This window comes from Anolis sagrei, chromosome 1 (assembly GCF_037176765.1).
Source record: "Anolis sagrei isolate rAnoSag1 chromosome 1, rAnoSag1.mat, whole genome shotgun sequence".
Classification (NCBI taxonomy): domain Eukaryota; kingdom Metazoa; phylum Chordata; class Lepidosauria; order Squamata; family Dactyloidae; genus Anolis; species Anolis sagrei.
In genome coordinates this window covers 254,092,835-254,113,023 of record NC_090021.1, presented here as the reverse complement: position 1 = coordinate 254,113,023, position 20,189 = coordinate 254,092,835, and the positions used below count along the sequence as shown (strand labels likewise).

Below are 20,189 nucleotides of genomic sequence, written 5' to 3'. Positions count from 1 at the left end.
AGTTGAAATCTTGGAGAGCTTTATGAGTATTTCTGAATCCATAACTTCAGTGTGCCAGATGGACTCTCAGGTATCACTGTTAAGATCTAGTGACACTCAGGGATTATTTTATTTATTCCTTGAGCACAGATTGTATATCTCAACTTGGTCAGAATTGCAGAAGGTAAAGTCAGGTCATAATAAATAGTAAACTTTCTTCTCTATGTTGGTTTACCTTTTCTTTTTCTGTCTTTTTGTTTTCTTTGATGGATTTTGTTGCATAAACCATGTGGTCTTTTACAAATTCTGTTTTCCCAGCTTGTTTGGAAATGCTGTTCCTTGCCTGAATGCTTCCTAATAGCATGCACCTGCTGTTGAAAAGTATTCCCTAATCCAAGCTTCCAGTTGACAAGCACATTTTATTAGTGAAGTATTACTGGAATGCAGATGGTATGATGTTGTTTATGGAAGGTTTCCATGGTTAAAGTGGATGAGTTCCTTGACAATGTATGGAAGAATAATTGCTACAGATAGATAGTACTACCTAGCTATAATCTTACACTTCTACTGAAAGTATTCCTGTCTATAAATTTCCAAGGGAATCTAGGGATCAGTAGTACTTCTGTAAAAATAAATATACCCTGGACTTTCCAGAGAACAGCTTGTTGTGGAATCTATATAAATAAAAATGTAATGTTCGTTTGTGGGATTAACATAACTCAAAAACCAATGGACGGATTGACACCAAATTTGGACACAATACACCTATTAGGCCAACAAGTGGCCATCACTTATAAAAGCACTGAAAAACACAGCAGAAGAGACTTTAAAAGCCAAAAACAAAAATTACATTACAATACATGCGCAAAACCACACACACACACACACACACGCAAACACACATATATACACATATACACAAATATATATACACACATATACACACACAAAACACTTATACACAGTCTGGGCTACAGCAACACATAGCAGGGGACGGCTAGTATATTATAAATTAATAAGGGTTGAGACCATGCCATACTGCTGATATTTGTTGATGACTATCAGTGGTTCCACATCTTAATGGATTGTCAAATTCCATAAAGCTGTGGGTCTTCCTTCTATTGAGGAAATCATCTTTAATTGTTGCTTTTTTCTCTGAGATGTCTACTTTGTGTATGCTAAAGTTATTGAATGGTTCTCCCACAATTCCTGGTGCATCAGGACCATTTTAAGTCTGTATTGTAGTGCATATAAAACTGCACATTGATTTTCCTTGAGTGCTTTTCATTTGGATATTTCTTACTTATGTACTTAGGCGATCCCGTATAGCCTGAGGATGATGGTCCTCCAAGTGCAGTGTCTTTCTGGTGGGTCCGTAGGTGGCTGTGGAACCCTACTCTTGATCCGAATGGTGGCTGTGGAGCCCTATTCTTGATCCGCAGTGAGGACATTGCATTCCGGGTAGAAGGTGGTTCCAGTCGGAGTTGGCTCGATGTGCCTCCTCTTGGCACATTTCTCCATTTTGCCCTCCATTTGTGCCTCTTTGAATTCTGCAGCACTGCTGGTCACAGATTATCTCCAGTTATAGAGCTCAAGGGCTAGGGCTTCTTGGTGTTTATGCCAAAGTTTTAAAGGTTGACTTGGATATTACACAGGGTTTGTATGACAGACACCTTTACTTGAAGATTGACAGAAAGAAACTGTATCCTGTAGGTATTTTTATACCAATTGGCTGTATTTTATACTATTTGATCATGAGGTGATCATGAGCTATTTGTGGAACTGCTATGGAAAGAGTATGCTCTTCTCTGTCAGGAAGGGCCTGCGCTGGGTGAGTGGTAGTTCATTATCCTTTGGAGATGTCTTCTTTTTGGGCCAGAGAGACCCTTTCCACACAGCTGTATAAAATCCACATTGAACTGGATTATATAGCAGTGTGGACTCAGATAATCCAGTTCAAAGCAGATATTGTGGATATTCTAGGTTATATGGCTGTGTGGAAGGGCCGAGAGTTCTCATTTGTTCTTCTTCCTGTTGCTCATGAAAATCTTGAATGAGAACAAATGAACAAGCAACAGATGGACAACCATCAGCACATTTTCTTTTACCACCACTTTCAGTCCTGCCTGTATTTTTATGCTCATGGGACAATCATAGCTTAGAGGATTCAGTTCATAATATCAATACATGGTAAGGTGACCCACTTTTGGGCATGAATTTAAGAAAGATTTAGTCACAACAAGTTTTGCACACTCTTAGTAGCACAACATCACCGGTTAACATTATGCAATTAATTTACATTGTATAATAATATACAAGTCACAACTTAGAATTAAAATTTACACATTTTCATGTTTCTTAGTCCTAACCTATATGAAGTTTTCCACTGATGATGTGCAACTATGCATTTTTTTATTTTCTTGTGCAAATTTCAAAAACTATTTACAATTCAGTTAGAGCAGTATTGTTCCACTTTAATTCCCACAGCAGTACTGTATGGAACCCTAGGATTTACAGTTTGGGGAAGGGCATTTAGAATTCTCTGGAGGAGAGTTTTTGGGCCTCAATAAATTTCCAATCCAAGAATTCTACAGAATATTCGGCATGGCGGTGAAAGTGGAATAAAAGCCCCATAACAGTGTCCTGTGATAGCAATCTAAGGTTGTATCAACATTTCAGCATTATAGCAGTTCAACACCATATTATTTATTTATTTACTGTATTTGTATACTGCCTTTCTGAGCCAGTCGGCAACTCAAGGCTGGATCCATAAATTTTGAAATTTGTAATTTTGTGAGATATTTACCCTTCTCTATCTGAGAAGTCTGTATCATAACAAGCTACAAATCCCAGTATTCCATAGACTGGAGCTGTGGCAGTTAAAGTGGTGTCAACCTGCTAAAATTCAATAGTGTGGCTAGTTTCTAATAAGATATGTAACCAGACTTCTGGAGGAAGTAAGCTTACACCTCATGGAGCAGGGAGGGGTATGGATTTCCTAGAGCTCAGGGCCACATGGACCAACTACAAGGGGCTGCTTCCTCTCCTCACACTGAGTGACACAAGTACTAGTGACATCACTGAGTTAAAGTGCCATACCTTAGCCAGCATGATATAGTGGTTTGAATTTTGGACTAGGGAGTTGTGGGGTCACATTTCAAGTCCATACTCAGCCATAGAAACTCTGTAGTAACCCTTGGGCAAGTCACTGTGATCCTAAGAGGAAAGCAATGGTAAATCTGTGTTGTCGAAGGCTTTCATGGCCGGAATCACTGGGTTGCTGTGCCATAGATGTGGGCAAAATGTCAGAAAACAATGCTTCTGAAACATGGCCATACAGCCTGGAAAACTCACAGCAACCCAACAGTACTCTCTTCTGAAAAAGATCTAATCCTCCCCAAACCTCATGAAAGGATAGGCATCAGTCAGAATCAACTTGAAAATACACACAAAAAACAATTTAACCAATATGTACATTGAGTTGAGTACTGGACTCAGAAAACTTGAGTTCCAGAGCTCAGGGGCAGCCACTGAGAAGCTCCCCTCTCATGTCCCCCACCACAGAATCATAGATTCAAAGAGTTGGAAAAGACTTCATGAGCCATCCTATCCAGGGCCGTAGCCAGAAAAAAATTTCGGGGAGGGTTCACAATTTGGGGGGGGGGGGTTGAAAATTTTTGGGGGGGGGGGGTTTGAAAATTTGGGGGAGGGGTTGAAACCTGCCTTCTAGCTCACGCTGAAGCAAAGAGCACAGCAGGGGGCAGAGCAGCCTTCAATAGCCTGCAGCTCTGCCCCTGTCAACCACCTCCACCAAGTCTGGCCTCCTTAATGAGAGCATTCAACACACACACACCCAACTTGGTTGTTTCACTACATCGGCTATTGCTGTAAGTAATGACAGTGTGAATAAATTGTCAATACTTCCTTGAGATAGTGCTTACAGTTCTGGAGGGACTCTTAATTTTTTGCATCTCATAGACTTAGCATGGGGATTTGGTTAACCAATTAAAATTCATGAGTAAACCAAGTTTTTTTAAAAAAAATCTGAAACATTTCAGGGAGGGGTTTGAACCCCTAAAACCACCCTTTCGCTACAGGCCTGATCCTATCCATCCCCCTGCCAAGTAACTGGAAAATCGCATTCAAAGCACCCTCGACAGATGGCCTCTATTTAAAAGTCTCTAAAGGGACTCCACCACACCAACTGGGCTTGTGACAGGCATGTAGCCAGGGGGGGGGGCTCGGGGGGCTTCAGCCCCCCCCGAAATTCTGATGGTGGTTCGCGAAAAGGCCTTACTGGTGCATTATTTAAACTGTTATGTTTATTCATATCATGATCTGATCACCATGCTCAATATATCCCATATGCATGGGGGTATTCGGGTAATGATACAAAAGGTTTGCTAGGTTAGACCCTCTTTCACTCAGACTCAGCCCCCCCCCCGAAACTCAGCCCCCCCCCGAAACCCCCCCTGAAAATCTTTTAGCCCCCCCCGAAACGAAATCCTGGCTACGGGCCTGGCTTGTGATGAAAAAAGGGTCTTTCCTGAGGATCTCAGAGCCTGGACCAGCCCATATAGGCAGACCATCTGCCAAATATTAGTGCAATGGCCTGGGAAAATTGAAGCAAACAACTGCCTCTGCCATGTTTTCCCTTTAAATAGACAGGTTTCTAATAAACAGAAAACTTGTGTTAACCTTCAAGGGCATGTTAAAGTTCAAAATCCATTTAATTTTAGTATTTGCAAAGTCCACCAGGTGGCACTGAATGCATTCCTAAAATTAAATAAAATAATAATGCATTCCAAAAATGTTTTAAAGATACAGTACGCAATTTTATTTACTTTAATTATGCTGAAAATTACTACCTTGATGTTAGTGTAGAGTTGTTATGGCAGCACAAAAGGCAAAACTTTCCAGCTTATTTTATATGTTTGGAAGGGTTAACTTTCTTAAAATGCCCATATCCAGAAAAGAGGGGATACAAGTTCTCAGAGTTGTAGGACTTTATGTAGCTCAAAAACAAAGGGGAGATGAAAACACCCCACCAGATTTGTATAGCAGATTTGTATAGCTGATGTGTTCTCTTACTCCAGGCACCCTGGCACTATATTCTCTTTCCTCCTCTACTAACTATAGTACAGTACTGTGATTCTATTTAAACTGCTAGAGTTCCATCAAGTGGAATATCAGGATTTACAATTTAATTAGAAGTATTTAGAATTCTCAGTCAGAGCTCGCCTCTGTGTCTCATCACCCTACAAATTCCAGAATTCCATAGGATGTAGCCACGGAGGGAAAAGTGGAGTTGTAGCACTATACTTGTGGAGTGAGAAAGAGACCTACACTTTTTTTTATTTCAGTCTAGGTAAAATGCCACTGCCCTTTTGTTGGAGACAAAAGGTAACAAAGGGAAATCCATTTGAATCGTTTAGCAATAAAAGTTAGTGATATCCTCTATAAGACTGCAAAACTGTTAGTCTTGCTTCTGGATAAAAATATGTTCCTCACTTTCACACATCTTGGGACTGAAAGAGGTTAAAAAAAGATGTGGCTCTAATTGTATAAGTGCAGTTAAAAGAACTTTATTGCATGGAAGTGATGAACAGGCAACACCTGCTGTGTGTATTTCAAGGAAAATGTGCCTGCTCAGCTTGGTAGAAGGAGCAGAAGGAGACACACTCTCTTACCCCATCCAGCATAGTTCAGAAGCTATTGTTGTTTTTTTCTGTCTGCTAGTTTTATAACAAGAACAACAAATCACATTTATACATACAATGATTGGTCCATAATCTTGTTAATAAGGATAAACGAGTACCAATAATAAGTCTATTTAGATGGACTGGCATACATATAAAAACATAACTTTGTTATGGTCATCAATGAACTTTAAAGTTAGATAATAATTATTAATATTATTATTAACTTTATTTGTACCCCGCTAGCATCTCCCAAAGGACTCGATGCGGCTTACACGGGCCGAAGCCACAAAACACAATACAATAGAAAACATAACACAACGATAAATAAAGCAAATCAAATAATTAAGCAAAATAACCACAATGACAATACATCAAGACACTATTAAAACTGGTTCGGCCAGCGCAATGGGGTACAGGGTTAAAAGTGCTGAGATGGCAGGAGGAACGTAGGATTAAAGTGTGGTGTGCAGCAATGTTAGTTGTGCTAAAGTGCATCTAGGACTTGGGATGGGGATTCCTAATCTGCGAAGGCACATCGGAACAGCCAAGTTTTTAGGTTCCTTCTGAAAACTGCCAGAGTAGGGGCCTGACGAAGCTCTTTTGGAAGGGCATTCCAGAGTCGGGGGGCCGCCACAGAGAAGGCCCTGTCCCGCGTCCCCACCAAGCGCGCTTGCGACGTAGGTGGGATAACGAGCAGGGCCTCCCCAGATGACCGGAGCGAGCGTGTGGGTTCGTAGATGGAAATGCGGTCACGCAGGTAGGGTGGTCCCAAACCGTTCAGGGCTTTGTAGGTGAGCACCTGCACCTTGAATTGGGCTCGGAAAATAAATGGCAGCCAGTGGAGCTCCTTGAACAAGAGGGTTGACCTCTCTTGATAATGAGCTCCAGTTAGCATCCTGGCTGCTGCCCGCTGGACCAATTGTAGTTTCCGAGCCGTCTTCAAGGGCAGCCCCACGTAGAGCGCATTGCAGTAATCCATTCTAGAGGTGACCAAGGCGTGGACCACCCCGGCCAGATCCGCCTTCACAAGGTACGGTCGCAGCTGGCGCACAAGTCTCAGTTGTGCAAAGGCCCTCCCGGATACCGCCGACACCTGAGCCTCAAGTGTAAGCGAAGAATCCAAGAGGACACCCAAACTGCGGACCTGTGGCTTCAGGGGGAGTGTAACCCCGTCCAACACAGGTTGCCACCCTATACCCCGATCCGGTTTACGATCGACCAGGAGGACCTCTGTCTTGTCGGGATTGATCTTCAGCTTGTTCTTCCTCATCCAGATCGACACAGCGGCCAGGCACTCGTCCAGCACCCGAGAAGCCTCCTTGGAATTAGGTGGAAAGGAGTAGTAGAGTTGTGTGTCATCCGCATAGAGATGGCACCCAACTCCAAAACTCCGGATGACCTCTCCCAGCGGTTTCATGTAGATGTTGAAGAGCATGGGCGACAAGATAGATCCTTGCGGGACCCCACAGGTCAAAGGCCGGGGGTCCGAGCAGGCGTCTCCCAGCTTCACCATCTGGGTGCGTCCCTCCAGGAAGGACTGGAGCCACGACAGAACCGTGCCCCCAAGGCCCATCCCGGAGAGACGACCCAGAAGGATACCATGATCGATGGTATCGAAAGCCGCTGAGATGTCCAAGAGAACCAGCAGAGTCACACTCCCCCTGTCCAGCTCTCTGCGGAGGTCATCCACCAAGACGACCAAGGCTGTCTCGGTGCCATGGCCAGGCCTGAAACCAGACTGTGCCTGATCTAGGTAGTTGGTATCGTCTAGGAAGCCCTGGAGCTGCGAGGCGACCACCCGCTCCAGCACCTTACCCAAGAAAGGGAGGTTGGAGACTGGTCTGTAGTTATTCAGCACCGTGGAGTCAAGGGAAGCTTTTTTGAGGAGTGGACGAACCACTGCCTGTTTCAAACCAGATGGAAAAATCCCTTGCTCCAACGATGCATTGACAATCAATACAAACCAGTCAACCAACCCCTCCCTGGCTGATTTAATGAGCCAAGATGGGCATGGGTCTAGAGGTGAGGTGGTCGCCCTCACAGCCCCAAGAACCTCCTCTACGGTTTCAGGAAGAACAAGCCTAAAAGAATCCCACAAAATTGGACAAGCAGGTACCTCCGTCACCTCTTCAGGCACTGCGAAGGAATTGGAGTCGAGCTCGAGGCGTATCTGGGCGACTTTATCTGCAAAATGGTGTGCGAAATCGCGACACCGAGCTGCGGGGTCGTCAGGGACCCCCTCCACCGCAGGTGGGTGGAGGAGTTCTCCCACGACCCGAAACAGCTCCGATGATCTATTTGCTGCAGATGCTATACGAGCGGTCGTGAATGACTTCCTGGCCGCCCGTATGGCCACGGAGTATGCCTTAAGAGAGGCTCTAGCCCGTGTTCGATCAGATACATCTCGAGATTTCCTCCATTTGCGCTCTAGCCCCCTTCTCGTGTGCTTCATCACAGCCAGCTCCTCGGTGAACCAAGGAGATGGCCTGTCACGACGCAACGAGATGGGGCGTTCGGGTGCGATCATATCTAACGCCCTGGCCATCTCCCCGTTATAGAGAGTTACCAAGGCGTCGATAGAATCGCCAGGCTCCAAGCAGAAATGAACAGGTTGAGCATCACTTACCTGGATATCCAAAAGATTCTGAACCCTGAAATTGTCCGCATGGGTGGCTGAGACAATGACATGTTTATTTTCTGATGGTTCAGTGCAACGAAACTTTGTTTCATGCAAAAAATATATATTAAAATATTGTATAAAACTGTCTCCGGGATATGTGTCTTAGTTTTATATGAAATATAAATGAATGTAATGTTTAATAATAATAATAATAATAATAATAATAATAATAATAATAACAACTTTATTTTTGTTATTTTTGTTATTTTGTTATGCTGTTTGTGCTGTTTTAATTTGTAATTTGCTGTTGTCTTTGCTTTTAATCTGTATGTTGCCTGGCCTTGGCCCCATGTAAGCCGCCCTGAGTCCCCTTGGGGAGATGGGGTAGAAAAATAAAGTTCTATTCCATCTCCCCAAAGGGCACAATGAGCATGGAACAATGCAAGGGAAAAAAATACAATACAATAAGACATAAAACCACAGAATATAAAATAATTATTTAAACTTAAAACAGTGCTCAATAATCTATGGTGAGAACTGTCGTAAAACATGGCCAATTGTAACCAGGATCAGGGGAATGGGATAGTGGAAGTTGTAGCTCATGAACTAGGGAATGGGACGAAAGTGTAAATGCTGTCATTAATTGTGGACCATTGGGGTTAGATATTCTCAAAGGTTTGTCCAAACACCCAAGTCTTCAACTCCTTCGGAAAGGAGGACAGTGTGGGGGAGTGTTTAGACTTGATTATGTATACATATGCAATAAAAGTATTCCAGAACACAAATCCCAAGCAGTACAGATAAGGAATACTCAACTTATACTAGAAACATTATGAAAATGCTTAGAAAATATGCTAAAATGGGTTAATATCTAAAAGGCAAGTATGCTTTCAAGACAGGCAGCTGAGAGACAAATATTCAGGCTAATTCAGCCACAACAACCAAACGTGAGTTTCCAAAATGTGGGTCCAAGCCAACTCAAACTGTGGCAGCCACAAAATGCATGCCACCAATGTGCACTGCAGAATGGATTAAAAGGTGTACAATGGATTAAAGAAAGTAACAGGAAAGTCTACGTTCTGTTAAGCCATTTAATGTGCTGCAGAAGATCCCAACATATCCCAAAAATACTGTATGTCTGCCAAATGTCCCTCTGTCTCTGTGTATATTTATTTGAGACTGCATTTATAGGCAATAACGATGCAATAGCTTTTGTACTGTAGGTGAATGTTTGCCTACTTACTCAAAAAAGTGTGGATGGGAGAGAAAAACATGGCAGTTTTAGCCTACATGAAAACTCTACCCATGCCACTTTCTCTAGGGTACGGATGAAAAGCACGTAGCCCTCCAGATAGTGTTGGACTCCAACTTCTAGCATTCTTCACCACTGATTGTGCTGGATATGGTTGTTTGGAGTTGCAGTCCAACAACATCTGGAAGTCTATAGGATTCCTATTTTTTTCCAGACACAAAAACTCAAAAGGTATCTGTGTCTTAGCATTGAAGGGAAATTTTAAGTTGATTGATTGATTGATGAGCTTGATTGGACCTGACAACCATACTCTTCACACCACAAAGATTAGAAACATGATTCTTTCAGAAAATTAAAATCTCTATGTAATTTTGTTTTGTTTATAAAGTCAAATGTCAAAAACTATGTTTAAACTTTCCAGTGAAACAACAAGGCAAGTGATAAACATAGGAGAGCCGTTTCCCATGTTTTTCAGGGAAACTTTCAAAGGTCTTGCCTTTTCCCACAGTTTAGTTATCTTCAGTGTGGTGTTCACGTCACTTACATGATTATTTGTGGTTTATTTATCTACTCATAAACTCCCGACTGAATTCTGATGTTTTCTTGGTCTTTCCATATAATCTTTCCATTCCACATCAGATTCACACTTTAAGAACACTCCTATCGTACACTTGGCTTGATCATTCCAGTACAGGATGTTTTTAAAATTATGTCATAAACACAAAGTGCGTTTTTAATAGGAACAGAATATCCATTTCTATTCTGTTGGGATACACTGAAGTTTGGAGTACTTTGGGGTTAATTTTGTTTTAAAATAAGTTAAATGGCAACAATCATATGGAATTGTGTGTATTGTCTCCTCAAAGTTTCACTTCAAGTTTCCAAAGTTTCACTTTTACAAGACCAGCTGTTTATGATCTTATAAAACCTATCTGGATACTAATGCATTCTTCCACTCCCAGAACTTCATAAATATGAGGCTTTAAATAGCATGCTATTATTGCATCTAAGAAGTGATACCCACACAAAACTCACACTAAAAATATAAAATAGCTATTAGAATACATTGTTTTTCTGAAGTGTTGCTTAAATGGCTGAACCAAAAATTCCAATTACACGGTGATCCTCTATAAGTGATGATTTCCTATGTGTTATCTTGTGGTTGTAAAACTGAAACACCCCCCCCCCTCATGAAATATGAATTAAATATGAATTAATATAATATATTTTGATCCTTTACTGTTTCACGATGCTAAATGGGCAGCATCTCCCACTTCACCTTTGCCCTGCTGCCCTTGACCTCTGTTCCTTTTGCCTTTAAACCCAGTTTCTGTTTTGATTTGGTAAGTAGCATAGTATACCGGACTCTGAACTAACACTCTTAGCAGATAGCTGAAATCACTCAACAATCCTATGCAAATCTATTCAGAAAATGCCATGTGGTTTACTCCCAGATATGCATCCTGTATTTGTGTTTGTGGCTTTAAGTCACTTGTCGATTTATAGTGGCTCCCTGAATTTTACAGGGTTTTTTAAGGCAAAGAATACTAAGAGGCGTTTTTACCAGTTTATTCCTCTGAAATATAGCCCAAAGCACCTGGTATTCATTGGTTGTCTCCCATCCAAGTATTAATTTGGACTTACCTTACTTAGCTTCCAAGATCAGATGAGAACAAGCACCTCTAGGATATCTTTACATAGTACTAATTAACCTTAAATTGCTTCAGACTAGATAAGTAGATAAATTACACTGAAACTAGGGACACACATTCATGCAATTCTAAACAAGTGTGATTGCAAGAACACTGGTGCATGATTTAGAATCATAGACTCATAGAATCATTGAGTTGGAAGAGACCTTGTGGGCCATCCAGTCCAACCCCCTGCCAAGAAGTAGGAAAGTTGCATTCAAAGAACCCCCAACAGATGGCCATCCAGCCTCTGTTTAAAAGCCTCCAAAGAAGGAGGCTCCAACATACTCTGAGACAGAGAGTTCCACTGCTGAACAGCTCTCACAATCAGGAAGTTCTTCCTCATGTTCAAAATCACAACATCTTCAACAGTTTTGTACTATGATGGTTTTTTTTTTTTGGCATGTATGTCTTCGTAGTTTAATGAACGCTTAGGAAAGGAGCTCTACTTTCATGTTTCAAATGTCTGCTCAGGCACTTGCATGTATTATGTATGCACTATTCCCACTACTAGTTCCCAATTTCTGCCTACTCAGACCATTACCCTCTTGCACTGACGGTCAAATGTCATCAGGATATATTCTATTTGTCAGAGACAATCCAAATTGTCTGTCCTCCCGTTTATGGTAACCTATTTATTTATTTGTTGTATTTGTATACTGCCTTTCTCAGCCTGCAGGTGACTCAAGGCAGTTTACAGGGCAAAATTCAATGCCTACAATACCATGAATACAATTAAAAACATTAACACATAATAAAAACTATAACAAAATGAATAAAACTTAAATCCATAGTGTCTCCTTGTTAAAAATGTTTCCTCCTCCTCCTCTCTCTCTCTCTCTCTCTTTCTCTCTCTAGCAACTTACAAGTCCTACAACTCTGAGAACCTACAGTCCCTCTGTCCTCGATAGAAGAAATATTAAGAAAGATTGCCCTCCAGTAGATGTATTCCAGGATTCCATAAGATGGAACTAAGGTAGTTAAACTGGAATCAAAGTGCTTTCATTTTTTAGTGTGAAAAAGCCATAGGGCATTGAAGAATTATAACATGAAATTTCTTAAGCACAGAATTATAGCTCAGCGAACAACTGCATCAATGCTCTGAAATAGTCTATGAGAATTGCCCTTATTAGGCCAAAATTACGGTGACAGAGTGCAGGGCAATCTATTCATAGGTTTTCACCCGCTATTTTTGACTTCAAAGATAGGGAATGGGGTGCCAGGCATAGCTGTACTTCCCTTGTCACCACAATAAGAAAGATGTCAACAACACGGCTGTCATCAGCAGTGGCTGGCTGAGCTGTACTGCTTGAGTCATCATTTGAGACTCATGGCATTGATGTTGTTTGAGCGTCATACTATTCTCTTTACCTCTTAGTAGTGACATTAAGCATGCAGTGAAAAATAGGGTAGTAACCTTGGTTGTCCTCCTGATGGTTTTATACAGTGTACATAAACTCAAAATGTGTGTAGCATACAAAGACCATGATCATATTTGAAAGCTATTGTGAATATTAATACTGATACTGTGCTTACTCCTCATAAATATAACACAAAAAGCCAAGCCTTCTGGATAATTACAATATGTCCCTATCTCTACATTGACCACTTAGGTCAGTGTGTGATGTGATCAGCCCCTCAGCTTAACACAGATTTACCTTGGATTGAACTAACTTGGGGGAAAACCTAAATCCTGAAACAGGTTCTCTCCCAAAAGAGGGACTGTCCTTTGCAGAATCAACTGCAGGTATTTCGACAGATATCCTATGCTCCCCGTGTTCAGGCAGCCCAGTGATACAAAATGGCAGTCCCCTCTAGTCTCTCTTCCCCCTCCCCCACATGTCACAGCAGGGGGGGTTGTCCTCGTTCCTTCTACCACAGTGGGTCCCCAGGTGTTTTGGCCAACAACCAGAAATCCCAACCAGTTTACCAGGTGTTAGGATTTCTGGGAGTTGACAGCCAAAATATCTGGGGACCCACAGGTTGAGAACCTGTTCTACTGGATTGTATGTCTTGTAAAAAAGGCTGGGAGGGAGGGAGAGGGGCCACTGCTAAGATGCTTAATAAGACAACATTTTACTCATCTGAGAGCTTCACCCCATGAAAGCATCTATCAAGGAAAACATCTCAGACTTCCAAGTGCCAAAAAAACAACAACAGCAACAATGTCTGCATTGTTTTTGCTTCAGTAAGCTAAAATAGCCCCCAACTCCAAGAAATTATAGAAATGTGTATTCTGTACATTTTATTCCAGTTGTTGCAGCTCCCATTTGCCCTCTGTAAAAATAAAACTATTAATGTGATGTCTCACAGGATGCCATGAAGATGAATGAAGAGATCATAACTGTTACTTTGTGGGCCAAAATGCACAAAGCTGATGATAGTAATCATAACTCTGAATGTTCTAATTAATTTTTTGTTTGCATAGGATGCTTGAAATGATCCGCTTGATTAGAACAAATAAAAACGACTGCTTTATAACTGTTTCTTGTGGCTGAAAACCAACTAGTGTCAAATTTCTCTGTATTTAAAAAATCACATAGAGAGAGGAACATTTTCCTATGTCCATACTTGAACTGCCAGGTTTCCATGGTCTGGCAGACAGAAAATGATTCAGAGGTTTAATGTTTCCTTACTGTTAGCTGCATAGCTCTTGCAGTACATAATGAGTGACTCATTACTGTGTCTCCCAATTCTGTTTTTATGCCTACCAGGATCAATGCCCTCCCTCTAAAACCCAACCCAACCTTGGTTTTATTTTTCAATTTCTTTTTTAAATGTCAATTGAGAAATAAGGAGATCTTGCAATTGTTATATTTCTAGGAATAGTGAAAAGAATTTTTCTGGTTTAACTAGAAGAGCCTCATTTCAAATACATAAAATAACTCTTAATTAAATCTTGGGGAAACATTAGATATGGTATTGAGGCTCCTGGATGCTGTAATTACATCTGAATAGTGTTGTGTGTCTTTACAGCATACTGTGAAAGACAAATGCATAATTGTGATTTAGGTCACAGCTGTTGCTTATATAAGTTCCGCATGATTTCCTGACATCTTTTTCATGTGAGGATCTGAAAACCTCCAAATCCAAAGAACGATGATGCCAAGGCTTTTAAAAATCTATTCTGCATTTTATACTTTGCTATAGAAAGAGAGATTTTACAATTTTTTTTAACCTTTATTGATATTTCTCATAATAAATGTAGTGGGAGCTCCATTCTAATGTCTCTAGAGGTATACAGATAAATTATACCTCTACAGAGAGGTATACAGATAAATTATAAGACCTGTAATAAGTTTGTAGCCATAGTGGGACATGGCTAACAGAAATTTGGAAAAGCTGCATGCCACTCTACAATTTCCTTCATCGGTCTTTAAATTAATTTTAAAATGTGTAAAATACCTGTGTATTTTTTATTTAAAAGCCCTCCTGTCATAATGGCAACACACAAAAATAATTACAGTCGGCCCTCCACATTTGCAGATTTGATTATTAATGGATTTGATGGGTATATTCTCTGTAGGAATCTCTAGGTCCACCACTGTAAATCTGTGGTCATCTTCCATCAGAAATTGACCAAAGGGTCATTCTGGAGGACCTAGAGATGGGTTCTCTCAGGTTAAAAATAGTTTTTATTCACTTTCTTTTTAAAAATTAATCATCTTTATTATCGACTGTTTTCAAATTACAATAAAAGAGGGGAAACATGTGGGTCCTTCACCCCTTACCTCAGCAAATGTGGAGGGCTGACTGTACTTGAAAGTAAGTTCCATTGAAATCAATGGATTACTCTACATCATAGCTTGATCTCATGTATACAGTAAATGGAACTACACTGAACCAAGACAGCAGGATTCAGAGCTTTACATTTCTTTGATACCAGGCAATGAAATAATCTTTGATATTCATGACATTTTTAGCACACCAAATTGAATGTGGCCTATCTTAAAACACCCGCAGCTATAGTTAAATCTGATCATTTAAAAGAAGCTAGTTGGTATTTCTTAATTTCATTGATCTAGAAATTGTTTAACTTTGAACCTCTTTTGCATGATTAATTTACATTATTAAGCATAATGAACCATGGAATAGTTCCCTAGAGTCTCTTTGATTCTTTGTTGATCTGCCAAGGGAAAAATGTTTTCATTAATATTTCTGAAATTGATTCTTGGGTCATACTGAACCATGTTGCCTGCTGAACTTCTTTTGCCCACGTCTTATATCACTGGGCATCCTACTGTTTTCAAATAGAAAGACATTTGCCTGTTAGGCAATGTGTTCATTCTGATTCTAACTCTCTTGTTTCCATAACAAAGCCTAAGATTCTTAATGGATGTTGAATATTGAAAAATATGCTCTCAAAAAGATTTGTATTGGATTTTAGAAGGTTTCAAAAAGAAGTGAAAATAGAAACAGAAAAAGGAGGGGCAGGGAGAACACATAGGGATATGAATGTGGGTTAGGCATACGAGGATACATTAATATATGTTGGATATACAGTATGAAGTGGGACTATTACCCATGGTTTTGTTTGCTCACAATAGACAAATTATGTCTTATCCAATCTATACCAGAATTCCTTCATTTTAATAGGGTTTGGTCTTATCTGTCTCACATGTCCACATGGTCCATGAATGTATCACCCATATATAAGGGGTTTCACTCTATTTCAAAAATGACTTTTTCTTGGTGTTGGCAGCTCTAAAACACATGTTCATGCGCAGATAAAGCAATGAGTAGTAGATGAAAATATTTATCTTTTTGGCCTTGAAGTTCAAGTATTTTGGGAGCAGTAAGATGACGAAGTTAGTCCACATTAAATTCCAATCACAGTATTTCAGAAACAATTTGAAATGAACATATGCACCTACAAATATCAAAGCTTTCCTTGAAGTGATCTTTGACACATTTACTGTGCCAGAAAAAATGCAAAGCAGCTGGTGTGCACACTTGTAATATGTGCCACTATGGAGGCACAGTATGTAGGGACGTTGGTGCTCTATGATCTGAATATACGGTTCCGGCCCAGTGTATTTGTCCGAACGGATCTCCCTCTATGTCCCATCTCGAAGCTTAAGATCTTCTGGGGAGGCCCTGCTCTCGACCCCACCACTGTCACAAGTGAGGCTGGCGGGGACGAGGAGCAGGGCCTTCTCAGTGGTGGCCCCCCACCTGTGGAATTCACTCCCCGGGGAGATTAGATCATCATCTTCCCTTTTGGCGTTTAGGAAAAAACTGAAGACCTGGATCTGGGATCAAGCCTTTGGTCATTCTGACACCTAACTGAAGGATCTGATGATAGACAAGGACAAATGGAATGGAATGGATATATGGACTCTGAACCCTGAGCATGAGACTGTTTTATTCTTTTATTATCTACTGATGTTTTTAATTAATTGTTGAATTGTTTGTATTTGTATTGCTTGTGAATTGCCTTGGGCATCTAATTGTGCCCCCACTGTAAGCCGCCCTGAGTCCCCCCCGGGGTGAGAAGGGTGGGGTATAAGTAAATGAAATAAATAAATAAATAAATAAATAAATAAATAAATAAGGGAAGGAGGTTAATACCAACATGGCAGAATGGAGCACACCCTAAACACACCCCAATCATGGAGCATCCCTCCACATAATAATAATAATAATAATAATAATAATAATAATAATAATGATGATGATGATGAACTGCAAAGGCTCTGGCATAAAACAGTACAGGTGGTCCCAGTGGTAATCGTACCAAAAAGATCTCAGCCAGCATTTGGAAACAATAAACATTGACAAAATCACGATCTGTCAACTTCAAAAGGACACCTTTCTTGGATCTGTGTGCATCATTTGAAAATACATCACACAGTCCTAGATGCTTGGGAAGTGTTTGACTTGTGATTTTGTGATGTGAAATCCAGCATATATATCTCATTTGCTGTGACATACTGTGTTTTTGTGTCAGTAAAATAACAATAACAATAACAACAACTTTATTCTTGTATCCCACCACCATCTCCCTGAAGGGACTTGGGGCAGTTTACACACGGCACAAGGTGCCTAAAAGCAAACATAAAATAAACACAGTACAAAATCCAATAGGTAAAACAAAAAGTAAAACACATATGCATATAAAACATCTACTAAGACTCAAAAAACCTGCGCTCATCAACCATACATACAAGAAAACTAGGATTGGCTATGTCTCCCTCCTCTCCCACTTCAGGAATATAGTGACACATGCTTTCATACCTTGAGTAATGTTTAAATTTCCCCTGAAAAGAAAAAAAACCCAACAATATAGTCACCTGGAAGATATTTGGATTTTTATAGCTTGAACACAGGGCTCACTGAGGCTTCAAAGACATATAATAGAGCACAATGGAACATGAATAACTCTTGGCGAACTTATTTCAAGTGTGATAGGTCTGCTTTAAGTTTGAGTAATGGAGCCAACCTAACATGGCAAGAAATTAAAATAAGAAAAATGATGTATATTCTAGATAGGAGCTATTCAGGGATCTTAATATTTTCCAAACAAATAATTTATCTGCTATATGCATGGTGCAATGGTTTGAAAGTTGGGCCAAGACTGTGAAGAATAGAGTTCAAATCCTCACTCAGCCATTAAAACCCACTGGGTAATCTTGGTTAAGTTGCACACTCTTAGCATCAGAAAAAACCCCCATGATAAGTTCACTTTAGGGTAACCATAAGTCATAAATGGCTTGAGAGCACCCAATAAATATATTCAAATGTAACAATATAAACTGAAGTCATTATTAGGCTTACATTTGAAGTTCTCAGAATTATGTGTGTGCATATGCATAGAGGTGTGTGTGTATACACACATGCAACATACACCAAAGTGTAACTTGTAAATCTTGAAAACCATGCCATATCTCAAGGTTATATTATGAAAGAACATGTGATACATGGCATGAGTACTCTTTCCTCTCAAAAATATATGCTAAAGCTGTGTGCTCCTTGGAGGTGGCTGGGCAACTGAATTCCTCACTGCTGGCTATGACAGCTTGGGGTGATGGGAGTTGTAGTCTCAGGCTACACATTCCTCAGCCCTGCATTCTATGAATCTGGCAGCTATTTGTAGGAAGTAGCGCCTGTCTTCAGCTGAGAGCTCAGAGCTCAGTGCTGTCATCATAGTTATAGCACATGTAAGATTTATTGCATGAAGATATCCAGTCCCTAGTTCCTGCATGGTGAAATTACTCATTACATGCTCAGAGGTATGAATCAATACTTAAAGTAGTTAGGCATCAGCTCAGACATGGTAGAGATTTCTCCTGGTCTGACCTAATTTCTTCAAAGGATGTGCTGCTTTTGGCCCCAGTTCAAGTGTCTTTTTGTAAATACACACAGAAAGTCAGGGCCCTTCCAGGCAGTCCTGATATCCCAGGATCTGATCCCAGGATTTCTGTTTATCCCAGATTATCTGACAGTGGGGAGTCATATAATCCAGTTTAAAGCAGAAAACCTGGGATCAAATCCAGGGATATAGGGCCTGGCTGGAAGAACCCCCAGTGTACTGAGGTTTGATTGTTGGAGCATGACTCTGGGAGACCCAGGGTTCAAATCCTAAGTCAGCCATGGGCAACATCACACCCTCTTAGATGAAGCAATGGCAAACTCCCTCTGAATAAAATGTGGCGAGAAAACTCTGAAAGGATTGGCACAAGGTGGAATTGACCTGAAGGCATGTAACATACAGGTGTCACGTGTGAAAGTGGACAGGGACCTACAGCCAAGGCTATTTTCCTTATACAATGGGTCCTTGGTATCTGTTGGAGTTTGGTTCCAGGACCTGCTATGGATCCAAAATCTGTGGGGTCTCAAGTCTCATTATATACAATAGTGGAGTAAAATAGTGCCCCGTATATCAAGTGGCAAAAATCAAGGTTTGTGCCCGGGATTTAAGAAAAAAATATTTCCAAGCAGTGCATGGCTTGAATCCATGGACTTGGAAGTCCAATGGTATGTGTTCATGCAGGGATGCTGCATGATGAATGTGTGTGTGTAGGTGCCCTATCTGGCCACTTTGGTCCCTACTTGGATCAGAAGCCACCTATGTGCAAATAATTACTTTCCACAAGACCCCTGATGAACTCAGGAAGATTACTTTGAAGATGTTGTTGTTTATTTGTTCAGTCGCTTCCGACTCTTCGCTACCTAATGGACCAGCCCACGCCAGAGCTCCCTGTTGGCTAGGTTTGGTCCTGATTTGAAAAGCAGTGTGCCCATAAGACTGACCCCCCCCCCCAACAAAACCCAGAAAGGGGTGGCATTCTGAGTTCAACCCCATTGAAACCAATGGAACATTCTTCCACGGAAATAGAAGCAGGTCTGAGAAGAGTTGTTGCTTCTAACTCCTGTGACCCTCTTCCACTCCTTGTGCTCCCAGTCACAGCAGGTCCATCTCTTGGCCACATCTCCACTCGAGAACAGAGCTTTCCAAACTGTGTGATGCAACTTTAAGGTTTGATATGTTTTTAATGGTTATCTTAATATATTTATTTTTTTTATAAATGTATGTTAGCATGGCATTGAATAATTGCCTAAGTATGTAAGCTGCCTTGAGTCCCCTATGGAGTTGAGAAAGGCGGGTATAAATAGGGCAAATAAATAAATAAATAAACTTTCTTGAGTCTGTTGTGACATGTAGGTGTTTTGTGTGAATATGAGATACCCCTTAAACTATGTGAGATAAGCAATAATATAAAGATATATATAGGTAAAGGTTTTCCCCTGACACTGTCCAGTCGTGTCCAACTCTGGGATGTGGTGCTCATCTCCATTTCTAAGCCGAAGAGCTGCCGTTGTCCATAGACACCTCCAAGGTCATGTGGCCAGCATGACTGCATGGAGTGCCGTTACCTTCCTGCTGGAGCGGTACCTATTTATCTACTCACATTTGCATGTTTTCGAACTGCTAGGTTGGCAGA

General features: G+C 40.8%; 1 long non-coding RNA gene across 1 annotated transcript in view; it reads left to right on the top strand.

The window, feature by feature from the left end:
* LOC132769969 (uncharacterized) overlaps positions 1-12,210 on the top strand; it is a 57,274-nt gene extending 45,064 nt beyond the window's left edge. Inside the window, exon 4 of the long non-coding RNA XR_009630957.2 lies at positions 12,103-12,210. This is a non-coding gene — a long non-coding RNA (uncharacterized lncRNA). The remainder of the gene's footprint in view (positions 1-12,102) is intronic.
* The last annotated feature ends 7,979 nt before the right edge of the window (positions 12,211-20,189 follow it).